Source organism: Mustela lutreola, chromosome 13, assembly GCF_030435805.1.
Source record: "Mustela lutreola isolate mMusLut2 chromosome 13, mMusLut2.pri, whole genome shotgun sequence".
NCBI classification, from domain to species: domain Eukaryota; kingdom Metazoa; phylum Chordata; class Mammalia; order Carnivora; family Mustelidae; genus Mustela; species Mustela lutreola.
In genome coordinates this window covers 84940198-84954919 of record NC_081302.1, presented here as the reverse complement: position 1 = coordinate 84954919, position 14722 = coordinate 84940198, and the positions used below count along the sequence as shown (strand labels likewise).

The 14722-nt window shown below is 41.8% G+C and overlaps 1 long non-coding RNA gene across 1 annotated transcript; it reads left to right on the top strand.

The window, feature by feature from the left end:
* Positions 1 to 9526: 9526 nt before the first annotated feature.
* Positions 9527 to 13347, top strand: LOC131813732 (uncharacterized). Its single transcript, XR_009346924.1, has 2 exons — positions 9527 to 9823; positions 13288 to 13347. It is a non-coding gene; the product is annotated as an uncharacterized LOC131813732 (long non-coding RNA).
* Positions 13348 to 14722: the final 1375 nt, after the last annotated feature.

Below are 14722 nucleotides of genomic sequence, written 5' to 3'. Positions count from 1 at the left end.
CATAATAAAAAAGAATGTCACTTTGGGAAATTTAAACCTTTGTTCTCAAGTGATAGTAGTGTTAGAAGCTGCTGCTTTAATTTTTGTCACTTGGGGTCAAAAAATGGCAAACTAAGGAAAATGCGGCTCTCTTTTGTGGGTCATTTGCATTTGGTGGACATGGAGAATGTTGAGAATGTGAAATAGTAAACTCGGCCTCAGCCTGGCTTCACAGAACTAGAGTTTTGAGTGGAGGCTTGACTGTGGTGGCGGAGGAGCTGGGACCACTGGCACCCACCACACCCCACTACTCCAGCTCCTGGGCAGTCTCTAGAAAGCCCCTTACTTTACTCAGCACATCCACCGCAGGTAGGGAGGAAGGAAATGGCGTCTGCTTGCTCCTAAATCTCATTGGTCAAAGGCCTCCCTCCAGGCGTTTGACTTCCCTGTTCTTTTGGGTCGTGCGGCGTGGCTCCGGAAGTCCCAGGATGCTGGTGTGAGGCAAGGCCCACTAGTACCACGTGAGGCCATGGAGTCCACACACAGCTGGTCTCCTGGAGCAGTGAAGTGGGAGCATGTGCCCAACAGGACCAGGGACGGGGAGGGGCAAACATCTCTAAGGAGGTGTCTCACAGGGAACAACCCAAACGTCAAATGTTGGGCCTTCAAAGCATAGGTTGGTGGAAAGACCACAGCAGATTAACCTGATGCTCCACGTTTATGTGGTTTTGGGCCAGGGCCTCAAAAAGTGCAGAACCACTCACTCGGAACCTCCGTGTTCTGAGGTGTTTTGAATGCTCAGGATGACAAGATGTTGCTTTAGTCCAGCTGGTCTCACATTTTTTGTGCTCAGGACCCCTAAGCACTCTAAAAAATTAGCGAGAACCCTGCAGAACTTTGTGTGTGGTCGAGTGAGGGAGTGGAAAAGCGTTGTATCTATCAATATTTATCATGTAGAAATTAAAATTTAGAAATTTTAAAAATATTAATTGAAAAAATTAAAAAATCATTACATGTTAACATAAACAACATGCTTTCTGCAAAATACCTATCTTTTCCAAGGGGGGGGGGAAAGTTATGGTGATGGGGTGAATATCATTGTTTCATATTTTGCAAATCTCTTGAATATCTGGTTTAAGAGAAGACAGCTGGATTCTTATTTCTGCCCCCACATTCAATCTGTTGTGCTATGTTGTTTTGGTTGACGTAGATGGAAAAGTTCAGCCTCCCCCAGATATGTAGTTGGAAAAGGGGACCTCCTGGGCCTCCCTGCTCCCATAGACCACACTTTGAGAACTGTTAGTCTGGCCTAAGTCATGATTTCTTCAATCATAGGAACAGTGCTCTAGCAGAAACCCAGACTGTTTGCCTTCCACAGAGACCAGAGATAAATTCTGTTTGAAAAAGGGTTTCCTGGGAGTTGCTGTAAACCACACAACTCCTCTGAACATTTTTATCACTTTGGGAAATGTTTTAGCTATACAGCTTGTTCCTTTTTTAAACCAAAAGCATTTGCCTCATTAAATAGCTATGCTCTGCAGCGCCCTGACCACAAGGTGGCTCCCAACCCAGGCTTTTCTAGAAGCACCCATCCCAGGGCCCTCAGTTCCTGGTTTGAGCTGCTGAAGTCCCTGAGGGTAACTTTCTTTGGATGGTTCAACACTAGAGAAGCATCTGTTGGGTATGAGGAGGAATTGTAAGAAAAGGGAAGTTAAGAAAGATCAGAATTATTTCGTTCTAATTTTTTATTTAAATTCAATTTAGTTAACATATAGTATATTACCAGTTTTAGAGTAAAGTTCGGTGATTCATCAGTTGCATGTAACACCCAGTGCTCATCACATCACACGCCCTCCTTAATGCCCAGCATCCAGTTACCCCATCCCTCCGCCCTCCTCCCTTCCAGCGACCCTTGTTCTTTTCCTGCAGTCAAGAGTCTCTCATGGTTGTCTTCCTCCAGAACTGCATTTTTTTCTGTTTTTATCTTATTTATTTTTCCTTCCCTTTCCCTATGCTCCTTTGTTTGTTTCTTGAGAAAGGTGAGAACTATTTTCTGACCTGGTGGGGAGGTGGGGAGAATAATGTAGAAAATTCCAAAGGGTTGTTCTAAATATTGGAAGAAGTACTATTTGGCACTTTCCCTCTCTTATCAGTGAACATGGCTTTCTTCTCTCATTATTTTCAACTCATAGGCTTAAATTCTGTATTACTATCTCTACTAAAATGATTCTGTTATCAAAGTGAGGTATTATACTGAAAAACACATGGGACAACTAAACGGTGGCAGTGGAGTTGGAAGGGTCTGCCCCTCCCAGAGGAACTTGCTTGTGGATCCTGGATATAAGGGTGGGGCCGACTGAGTGGAGACATCCAATCAGTGAGGCGTATGTATATCTACTGGGGAAATTGGAATTCAATTGGCCGCCTATGTGGGGGCGGGGCTCAACCACCCCCATAAAGGTTACTCCGGCCGGGCTGTCAGGGGGCTGCTGCTGCAGGAGGGTCCGCGGAGAGTCGGCGGAGAGCAGGGGAGTCAACAGTGAATAGTAGAGTAGTAGAGCTGTAACAGCTCTTGTAAGAGCTATAACCGTCTCTGGCGGTCCAGCCTCCGGCGCCCCGAGCCGCCGCCTGCAGCCTCCATTCTCCCGGGGTCCCCAGCTGCCGCCTGCAGTCTCCAGCCGGCCTGTAGCTTCCAGCCGCCTGAGGCCCTGCCTCCGGCGGCCCCAAGAGCCGCCGCCTGCAGCCTCAGCCTCCAGCGGCCCCGAGCCGCCGACTGCAATCTCCAGCCGCCTGCAGCTTCCAGCCACCTGCGGCCCCGCCTCCGGCGGTCCTGCCTCCAGTGGCCCCGAAAGCCGCCCCCTGCAGCCTCCAGCCACCGGGGGTCCCGAGCAGCCGCCCGAGCTGCCCAGACATTAACGGTCCAGCTGTCAGCGGTCCCTTGACGCCTGCAGCCCTGAGACTCCAGTGGTCCAGCGGCCCAGCGGTCAGCGGTCCCGAGATACCAGTGCTCCAGCAGTCCAGTGGTCAGTGGTCCCCACGCCTGCAGCCCCTAGACGTCAGCAGTGCCGAGACACCAGTAGTCCAGCGACCCAGTGGTCAGCGATCCTGACACCTGCAGCCCCTGGATGCCAGCGGTCCCAAGACGCCAGTGGTCCAGAGATGCCAATGGCCCCTAGCCGCCAGCAGCCTTGCCGCAAAATGCCTCACCACCCCGAGCCATGAGCGGCCTTGTCTGCAGCGGTGGCTTCCTCTGGGCGGCAGCCTTGTCAGAGTGGTATCGTGGGGAGCAGGGTTTGTGTCATCCGGGTTGTCCTCCTTGTCATCATCGCTGTCATCGTTGCCTCTTTGACGTTGGGAGCGGCCTCCTCCGGGAAGCGGCCTTGTCCAGAATGGCCTCTTCTTGGGAGCGGCCCTGTCTGGGGAGCAACCTCATGGAGCAGCGGCCTCTTCTTGGGAGCGGCTCCGATCATGGAGCGGCCTCATCTGCGGAGCAGCCTCATCTGGAGCAGCCTCGTCCGGAGCGGCCTTCTTGGGAGTGACCTTGTCAGGAACATCGTCCTCGCCTTTTCGTAAGAGATAGCCCTGACCAGTCAGTTTGATTCTTGATGCTTGGCGTGAAATAAAGTTTTGTTTGACCTTCGCTTTGTATCAGTCTCGTTCCTTTGATCACGGACCCTAACAGAGTGACTCACTGGTCCATTGAGAGACTGGAGGCCTGAGTTCTCGTCTTCTCTCACTGTGACACTGGATGGGTTTCTTATGCTTCTTCAGCCTGAGCGATCCACTCCATTCACAAAATAGGGCTAATAATACTTCACTTGCCCAAAGGTTTGGTTCCAAATCAATTATCTCTGGAGCTGCTCGCTGGCATTGAGATGTATGGATCTGTGGTTCAATTGGAATCTGGTAGAGTTCTTGAGTTGCAATAGAAATCAACGTTGACTAACCCTGCTCAGTTTCCTTAACAAGACTCATAAGGTCTGGCCCCTGCCTGTGTCTCTGGCCTTAAATCTCTGTTGGCCTTACAAAGCTCCAGCCATAATGTGACATAACACTACCATCCCACATCATACCCCCTTAGCTGGTCATCTCCTAGTTGTCATTAGGTCTCAGTGCAGACATCACTTCTGCTGACCTGCCTTCTCTCACTTCTCCAGTCTGGCTCAGGTACCAGGTATCTCTTGTGCTCCCAACAGCACCCTGGCACACTTTTTAGACTGTTGCATTATCATTTTCTAAATGCTTTACTCCACTGGGAGTTGCGGGAGGCAAGAAACATGTCTGCCTTCTTCATGGGTATCCTCAACACCTAGAATGCTTTCTGGTACATAGAAGGTGTGTAAGAACATATTTATCAAATGAGTGAAGAAACCAAGGGAGGACAACTTCCTTTGGATGATCCCAGTCACATAGTAGGTGATCAATAAGCACTTGTTAAACTGAACCAAAAACACTAATATGCTTAACAGGATATTCAAAACCCAGTAAAATGAAAAAAGATACTGGCCTAATTTTGATAATGACTTGCTCAGTGACTTGCTCAGCATCCCAGAACTAAAAAGTGGCAGATCTGAGACTTGAACCAAAATATCCTTGTTCCAACATCTTTCATGATAATTTTGTCAAGAGAAGGAAAACATTTCCTTCTTCACACAGGCAGTCTTAATCATTGACTCTCAGGACACACAGTTAAGCACAGATTCAACCCCAAGGAAAGAGGAAATAAAACAAGGAGAGACTGAGGAACAATGACTGAATAATTGGATTCTAAGATCATAGTGAGCAGGTGGGGAGACTTTTCCAACAGCATAGTCAGAAAAGGCATTGTCTTATTAGAAGAGACAAGAAGATAAACAGACTAAGATATCCTCTGCCCACAAAAAACACACTCTGGCCCATCTACATATTCTGTTTGCTCATTCTCGCTTTTCTTGCCTTGTGAGGTCACAGCAGCTGGGTCCCCAATCGTGCACAGTGGCATGAGACACTTCCCAGGTACGCCTCTGGCACAAAAGTGGTCTGAGTTTCTGAAGGGGCCTGACCCTTCGGTATCAGACACCAGAAACCAGCAATGCTGACACGGGATTCTGGGTAGCTGATCTGACCCCACTGAAGGCTCATGATGACTGTGGCCCATAAGAAGGTGACCACAACTCCTCCTCCACACACCTGTGTCCCCTGGAGGATTATTGATTTATTTTATTTCTAAGTGTAGTAAAACACACACACTATAAAATTCACCACCTTAGTTATTTTTAAGTGTACAGTTCAATCCTGTTAAGGATTTTCACCATCCATCTTCGGAATTGTTTATCTTCCTGAACTGAAACTCTGTACCCAGGAAGGGACAGGTCCCCATTCCCCCTCCTTCCAGTTCCTGGCAACCAACCCCTTCTAATTTCTGTTTCTATGATTTTGACTACGATAGGTACCTCGTATCAGTGGACTCATACAGTATTTGTCTTTTTGTGATTGGCTTATTTCATTTAGCATAATGTGTTCAAATTTCATTTGTTTAATAGCATGTGTCAGATTTCTTTCCTTTTTACGACCTGAGTAATATTTCATTATATAAGTCTACTACATCTTCTTCATTCATTAATCAATCGATTACCTCCATCTTTTTTTGGCAGAGAAAGAGAGTGAGGGAATATAAGCCAGGGGAGTGTCAGAGGGAGAGGGAGAAGCAGACTCCCACTGAGCAGAGAGCCTGACACTCGACTCAGTTCCAGGACCCTGGGATCATGAATTCAGCTGAAGGCAGACGCTTAACCGACTGAGCTACCCAGGCGCTCTCCTTGTCAACACTTACTACATTTTGTCTTTTTGATACAAGCCATTCTGAGAGCTGTGAGGTGCTATCTTGTTGTGATTTTGATTTCTCTGATGATTAATGATGTTGAGCATCTTTCCATGTATCTGTTGGTCATCTGCATGTCTTCTTTGGAGAAATGTCTATATAGTCCCTCTGCTCATTTTTAAAAAATTGGATTGTTTGTTTTTTGTTGTTGAGTCATGTGAGTTCTTTATATATATTTTGGATATCAACCCATTATCAGATATATCATTTGCCAATATCTTTCCTATTTAGTAGGTTGCCTTTTCATTTTGTTGATGGTTTCCTTTGATGTGTGAAAGTTTTTTTATTTAATGTAGTCCCAGTTGTTTATTTTTGCATTAATTGTCCTTGCCTGAGGAGACAGATCCAAAAAAATATTGCTAAGACCCATGTTCAAGAGTTATTGCTGGGGCGCCTGGGTGGCTCAGTGGGGTAAGGCCTCTGCCTTCGGCTCAGGTCGTGATCCCAGGTCCTGGGATCGAGCCCCGAATCGGGCTTTCTGTTGATGGGGAGCCTGCTTTCCCCTCTCTCTCTGCCTGCCTCTCTGCCTACTTGTGATCTCGGTTTGTCAAATAAATAAAGTCTTAAGAAAAAAAAAAGAGTTATTGCCAATGTTTTCTTTTAGGAGTTTTATGGTTTTGGGTTTTACATTTAGGTCTTGAAACCATTTTGAGTTTATTTTTGTATATGGCGTGTTAAGGTGGTCAAGTTTTATTCCTTCGTATGTGGCTGACTAATTTTCCCAGCACCATTTATTGAAGAGACTGTCTTTTCCACATTGTATATTCTTGCCTCCTTTGTCATATATTGATTGACTACATAAATGCAGGTTTATTTCTGGGCTTTCTATTCGGTTCTATTGACCTCTATGTCTATTTTTCTGTCAATTCCTTACTACTTTGATTACTGTAGCTTTGTAGCACAGTTTGAAACCTGGGGGTGTGATGCCTCCAGATTCATTCTTTCTTAAGACAGTTTTGGCTGTTTGAAGTCTTTTGTGATTCCATACAAATTTTAGGATCCTTTATTCTAGTTCTGTGAAAAATGCTACTGATAATTTGATAGGGACTGTAGTGAATCCATGGATTGCTTTGGGTAGTATGGACCCAAATATGGGCCCTTCTAACAATATTAATTCTTCCAATCCATGATCATGGTTTATCTTTACATTTATTAGTGTCATCTTCAATTTCTTTCTACTACAATGTCTTACAGTTTTCAGAGGACAGGTCTCCTTGTTTAAGTTTATTCCTAGGTATTTATTATTTTTGGTGCAATTGTAAATGGGATTGTTTCTTAATTTCTCCTCTGCTTCTTCATTATTAGTATACAGAAATGCAGTGGATTTCTCTATATTGACTTTGTATCCTGCAACCTTACTGAATTCATTTATCAGTTCTAGCAGTAGTAGAGTCTTTAGGGTTTTCTGATGTAATATCATGTCATCTGTGAATAGTGAGTTTTCTCTTCTTCCTCACCAATTTGAATGCCTTTTATTTCTTTTTCTTGTCTGATTGTGGTGGCTAGCTTCCAGTTCTATGTTTAATATAGTGGTGAGAATGGGCATCCTTATCTTGATCCTGGTTTTAGAGGAAGAGCTTTTGGCTTTTCACTGTCAAATACAATATTAGCTGCGAGTTTTTCATAGTCTTTATTCAGCTGAGATATGTTCCCTGTATATCCACTTTGTTGAGAATTTTTACCACGAATGGATTTTTAATTTTGTCAGATGCTTTCTCTGTATCTATTGTGATGAGTATGGTTTTTAGTGTGGTGTATAATGCTGATTGATTTTTGGATGTTGAGCCATCCTTGAATCCTTGGACTAAACCCCACTTGGTCATGACAAATGATCCTTTTAATTTATTGTTGAATTCAGTTTGCTAATATTGTTGAGAATTTTTGTTTCTATATTCATCAGGGCTATTGGCCTGGAATTTTATTTTTTGTACTAGCTTTATCTGATTTTGGTATGAGGGTAATGTTGGCCATATAGAATGAATATGGAAGCATTCCTTTCTGTTATATTTTTTGGAACAGTTTGAGAAGAGTAGGTGTTAACTCATCCTTAAATGTTTGGTAGAATTCACTTGTGAAGCCATCTGGTCCCAGAATTTTGTTGGGAGTTCTTCTTTATAATGAGTTAATTTCATTACTAGTAACTGATCCATTCAGATTTTATATTTCTTCCTGTTTCAGTCTTGGAGAACTATATGTTTCTATGAATTTATCCATTTCCTCTGGGTTGGCATATAATTTGTCATAGTATTCTCTTATAATCCTTTGTATTTATGTGGTGTCAGTTGTCACATCTCTTTCATGTCTGATTTCCTTTATTTGTGTCCTCACTCTTTTTTTTCTTGATGAGTCTAGATAAAGGTTTATCAATTTTGCTTGTCTTTTCAGAGCTCTTAGTTTCATTTTTTAGAAATTTTTTTAATCACGTGTAATGTTAGAATACTTATTTGAGATTTTTTTCTTGTTTCTTGAGGTAGGCCTGTCTTGCTATAAACTTCCCACTTGGAACACAACTGCTACAGAGCCTTGAAAAGAGAACATGCATCTGAGGCATGCATGGGGAAGACCTCATCTTGGAGCTAGAACTTGAGATGGGTGTTCATGTGCATGCAGTAGTTCTCAGAATGAAAATTTAGAAAAAACAGCATTTCAGGTAAAGGAAATGTATGCAAACATAATGGAAGTCTGAAGGAACATGTGTATTTAAAGATTCATAAAAGATTTTGGTATCGTTACAGCACAGGTGTTTGGAAGAGGGTTCAGAGATGAAAGGAAGGGGTGTGACTCCTTGTTAGGTAGCATCTGTTATGTCTTGGGCACTTTGCTTATGCTTTTCATTTAATTCTCCCATTGGTACTATTATCTTTATTTTTATATTAAGGAGGTTGAGCCTCAGAAGTGTTAAGCAACTCTTTCAGGTTTAAAAAATCACCCAGGATCATGCAGCTTCAGACAGACCAGCAACTTACACTCAGGTCCACCTGAAGCCAGAGCTTCTGATGATTCCATTGCATCACCACAATGCAGTATTTGGAGTGGGATTCTAAAGGTCTCTGGTGCTGGACCAATGTTGAATCTTATCTTTGGACAATGTGAAATCATGGAAGGTGTCAAACTGGGACTGTTTCCAGAAGGAATTAAAATGCAGTTGACTTCTGGTCAATGGCCCCAAAAAAGGGCCACACCAGATAGCGCTGAGGGAAGAAGGCAGAATATAGGCAAATATAAGCCACCAGCAAAAAGCAAGTCCTGACTTGCCGATTGACAGTGATGACTTCCCACAGCTCTCATTTCTTATGTTTCTCATATCATTCCTTCTTCCATGAAAACAAAAACAAGAACATACTGTGGTCTGAAAGCCCTGCTTAAATCCAAAGCTGCCAAGTGTCACAAGGAAATCTGGGATGGTAGAACTTGTGTCTTCCTGGTTCTACCTTCAGTATTCCTCCAATTCCTGACCTTGCTTGACCGTGACTAGAGCCAGTGGAGATTTAGTTTTTCTTAGCAGGAAGCCGGTGGCTGTATCATATGATTGTGGTTGATTTTCTACCTTGTATTTTAGCTGATGAAAGTAAAAAATTTGTGTCCAACCATTAACGATTTACTAATATTGACTTTGTTTGTACTCCCACGTGGTGTTTATTTTGAAAAGAGACTCCAAGCTACTGTGAGATAAAGTTCAAGATCAAAGTTTACCAGAGAGAAAAGAAATGGTCTCAGCTTACAGGCTAAGCTGTCCTTAAAATTCAGAGCATGCAAACCAAAGACCAGCAATGAGCATCTGAACAGCATATGAAGTCCCAGGAAGATAAGACTAGAAGATTGACCCTAGGGCCAACTTCCACCCCATGTTCATTGCTCCAGCCATATGCAGTATATCCAGGATGAGACTCTTATCTTCATCTATGGAAACCCACCTACCACATCCTGAGGTCCTGGGGTAGAACAGAGCCTTGTCCTGGCTTCACAGACACAAGAGAAACATAGGTATGGCCTCTGCCCTTGGCTTCTTTAAGAACTTATGTATTGAGGGTTATATTGTGTATAGCATTGTGTTTGGCACTGGGTCTTGATGGACCAGAGGGGGGGGGGTGGAGAAACCAACCCTGTCACATACAGGGCCTGCTCTGAAAGAGCTTGTAGATGAATATGTGAATTTAACAAAAAATATGAGTGCCCACTATGTGCTAGGCACAGGAAGTCAATGGGGGAGGAAGACATGTTCACTTTAACAAAAATCACTAAACAGGGGATGCCTGGGTGGTTCAATTGGTTAAGTGTCTGCTTTGGGCTTGGATCATGATCCCAGGATCCTAGGATTGAGCCCCACACTGAGTCCCACACACTTCAGGATCCCTGCCCAGTAGAGAGTCTGTTTGTCCCTCTCCATCTGCCCCTCACTCTCTCTCTCTCTGTCTCTCCCCTCCACACACTCTCTCTCATATAAATAAATAAATAAAATATTTTTTAAAACCACTAAACACAAAAAATACTTTGACAGATCCCAGTGCTAAAGCTAAAGCTAAAAGACTGTAGAAGAAAGCACAGAATGATCTTGGACAAGGAAAAGATTTCTCAAATAGAACAACAAAAGCATTATTAGAGAAAAAAAAATAAGAGATTTGGCTTCATCAAAACTAAAACCTGCTCTTTAAAAGACACCTTTAAGAAAATCGGATAAAATATTCTCAATACATACATCTGACAGTGGACTTATTTCCAAATTGCGTCCTTGTAAGGCAGCATCTCTTTGCCATCTTAGGTATGATGCAAATATTTCCCATTATGGAAGATAAAAATGTTTTTCTCCTGCTATCCACGCATGTTCTTCCCATTCCCTTATCTTCCTAATACAGTATTATCATAATCAACATTTAACATGTCATTATTATATCTATGTAAGTATTATCTTCAAATGAACCACTGTATTTTTACTTTTATGCACAACCCTTAGTTTTCCCTAGAATTAATACTTGCTTAGCTTTCTACATACTTAACCAAAATCCAATCCTGTACTATTCACCAAATATCACAATCTCCTTTCCAGATGGGTGAAAGAACTTCTCCCACAGAAGTCTGTACTAGAGCCTTCTGAGCTATCCCACATGAATGACTTGTCATCTGCACATGGTGCATGGCTGTCATTCTGGATTGTTTTAACATCATCCCAATTATCCCCTTTCCTTTTTCCCTCTATTGGATCTACTTCTTGGACCGTATGTCCTCTTCTAGCTTTGTTTAATCTCTTCTTTCAGTGAAGTGCACCTTCTAGTAACTTCCTGAGAAAGATTGTATGGGAAGAAAATATTTTGAATTTTTCAATATCTGAAATGTCTTTTTGTTTTTGTTTTTGAGAGAGAGAGAGAAAGAGAGCAGGGGTGGTTGTGGGGGCAGAGAGACAGAGAGAGAGTGAATCCCAAACAGGCTCCACTGCCTAGCACAAAGCCTGATGTTGGCTTCCATCTCATGACCCTGAGATCATGACCTGAGCTGGATCTAAGAGTCAGATGCTTAACTGACTGCACCACCCAGGCACCCCTCAAACAAATAAATAAATAAACATTTAAAAAGGTTGGAAACAATTATTTTTTACAAATTTTGAAGACCTTGTTCCATTATTCTCTAATGTCTAGAATTGGTGTTGAGTTCAAAGCCATTCTGATTCTTGATCTTTTGTATAGTAACTGTTTTCTCTCTCTCTAGAAGCTTGTTGAATTTTCTCTTTGTTCCAAATATTCTAAATATTGTGATGATATACATTTGTATGGGTCTATTTTTTAAAAATTTATTTGTCAGAGAGAGCATAAGCAGGGGGAGCTGCAGGCAGAGGGAGAAGCAGGCTCCCCACTGAGCAAGGAGTCTGATGTGGGACTCCATCCCAGGACCCTGGGATCATGACCTGAGCAAAAGGCAGACATTCAACCGAGCCACCCAGGCATCCCATGTATGGGCCTATTTTTTATCCGTTTTTCGGGGCACTTCATTTCCTTTAAATCTAGAAGCATATTGTTTAGCTCTAGGGAATTTTTCTGAATTATGGCATTGAGGATTTCCTCAACTCCATTATTTTTTTTCTCTCTTTCTGAACTCCTGTGATTCAGAAATTAGACATGGGCATATCTTCTAATTCTTTATGTTTCTCTCTTATTTTCCATGTCTTCATCTTTGGGATCTTTTTTTTTTTCTGGAAGAGTTCCTTGACTTTATTACTCAAACTTTCTCCTGAGTTATACATTTTTGCTATGATTGTTATTTATTTGTTTGTTTGTTTGTTTATTTATTAGTATCAAAGATCTCTCTTTTATTCTCTGAAATTAAAAGAAGTATATACAGTATCCTGGGGACACCTGGGTGGCTTAATCAGTTGAGCATATGACTCTTATTTTCAGCTCAGGTCATGATGTCAGGATCATGTGATCAGGCTCTGCATTCAGTGGGGAATCTGCTTGAGATTCTCTCTCTCTCTCTTTCTCTGCCCCCCATCCCCTAGCACGCTCTCTTTAGGATAAATAAATAAATCTTAAAAAATAATATACAGCCTCCTGTTCCTTTTCAGGGTTGCAATATCTTTTCTTATCATTTTGAAAATATTAGTGATAATTTGTTGAAAATTTCTTCTCACACAATCTCTCTTTCTCTCTTTTTGGTTGCTTTTTTGTCTGTGTGTTTCTGTCTGCATCTTCCAAGTTAGAAGCTTTCCTCAGGTTCACATTATTCTTCAAAGGTTCATACATAAGAGTTAAGCACTAAAATGCCGACAAAAGCTCTGAGTGTGTGGTAAAGCTTCAGTGTAAAGTAATCTGGTTTGACCCCCTACTTGGGGAATCTCAGTATCAGTATATTCATGTCACTCCTTCTAGACTGTTGAGAGGGCCTGGAGAAGAACACCAATCTCCTGCCCAGAGGATGATGGCCTTGTGGCCAGTATTCTGAAAATTGAGTGAGAACAGAACATACATCCATTTCATCCCACTGTGGACAGTCCTATAGTTCTGTCTGAAACCATGCCTTGTAACATCACAGCCCTCTAGTTTATCGTACTCAGAGAATAATTTCCTGGCTTTTTCAGTTGGGAGAAGGGCAGTTGGGGAGATGATTTGAGTAGTTTCTAACACAAACTTTCAGCCAAATCCTCTTTATTTTTGCATGAAACATTCATCAAAATAGACAATAATCTAGGCTATAAAACATACTTTTATACATTTAAGAGAACAGAAATAGAATAAACTAGAAATCAGTAACAGAAAGAGCTGGAAAATGCCAAAATACTTGGAGATTAACCAACACACTTCTAAATAACACATAGGTCAAAGAAGAAAGCTCAGTAGAAATATAAACATATTTGAAGCCAATTAAAATGAAAATACAATTTACCAAAATTTGTGGGATGCTGCAAAAGCAGTGATAAGAGGGAAATGTATAGTATTGAAGGCATTAACCTTCTACCTTAGGAAAGAAGGAGAAGGAGAAGAAGAAGAAAGAAGAAGGAGGAGGAGGAGGAGAAGAGGAAGGGGAAGGAGGAAGAAGAGGGAAATAAATGATAAATATTTGAGTAGAAATCAATGAAATTGAAAATAGGAAATCAGAAGAGAAAATCAACAAAACCAAAAGCTGGTTCTTAGAAAGAATTGATCAAATCAGTATGTTTCCAGCCAAACTAATTAAGAAAAAAAGAGAGTGAACATAAGTTGCCAATATCAGAAATGCAAGAGGGACATCAATAGAGCATGGACATTAAAAGAATCCATTTTGGGGGGGTGCCTGGGTGGTGGCTCAGTCAGTCTTGATTTTGGCTTGGGTCATAATCTCAGGGTGGTGGAATCGAGCCCTGTGGTGGGCTCTGCACTGAGTGGGAAGTCTGCTTGAGATTCTCTCCCTCTCCCTTTGCCCCTCCACATACTCCTCTAAATTAAGTAAATAAGCAAAGAAATAAATAAATATCTTTTAAGAAAAAGAATATATTTGGTCTAGTTGACATGGACCATTTCCTTGAAAGACACAATCTGTCAGAACTCACGCAAGAAGTAATTGAAAATCTGAATAGGCCTATATCCATTAAAGAAATCAAATCAATGTTAATTTTCCAAAACAGAAAGCACCAGGCCACAGGAGTTCACTGGTGCATTTCGCCAAACATTTAAGGAAGAAATTATAGTAATTCTCTATAATCTCTTCCAAAAGATAGAAGCCAAGGGAATATTTCCTAATTTATTCTATGAGGCCAGCATTACCCTAACACCAAAACCAAAGATAGCACAGAAAAAGAGAAGAAAGCACAGACCAATATCGCTCATGAACATAGATGTAAAAATCCTCAACAAATATTAGCAAATCAAATCCAACAATGTATAAAAAGAATTATACATCACAACCAAGTATGATTTATCCCAGGTAGATGAGGCTGGTTCAACATTCAAAAATTAATTAAGGTAGTCCATCACATCGACAGGCTTAAGAAAAATCACATGCTCATAATCAATAGATACAAAAAAGAAAAAACTCACTTGACAAAATCCAAGACCCATCCATGATAACAATTTAAAAAATTTAAAAAAAACAACAACACCTCAGCAAAATCGGAATAGAGGGGAACTTCCTCAACTTGATAAAGAACATCTATAAAAACATACAATTAACATCATAATTAATGGTAAGAAACTCAAAGCTTTCCTGCTAAGATCAGGAACAAGTCAAGGATATCCCTCACTATTGCTTATCAATGTCATACTGAAAGTTCTAGCTAATTCAGTTGACATAAGAAAAAGAAATACATTGGAGCACCTGGGTGGGTCAGTTGTTAAGCATCTGCCTTCGGGTCAGGTCCATGATCCCAGGGTCCTGGGAACGATCCCTGCATCAGGCTCCCTGCTCTGCAGAAAGCCCAAT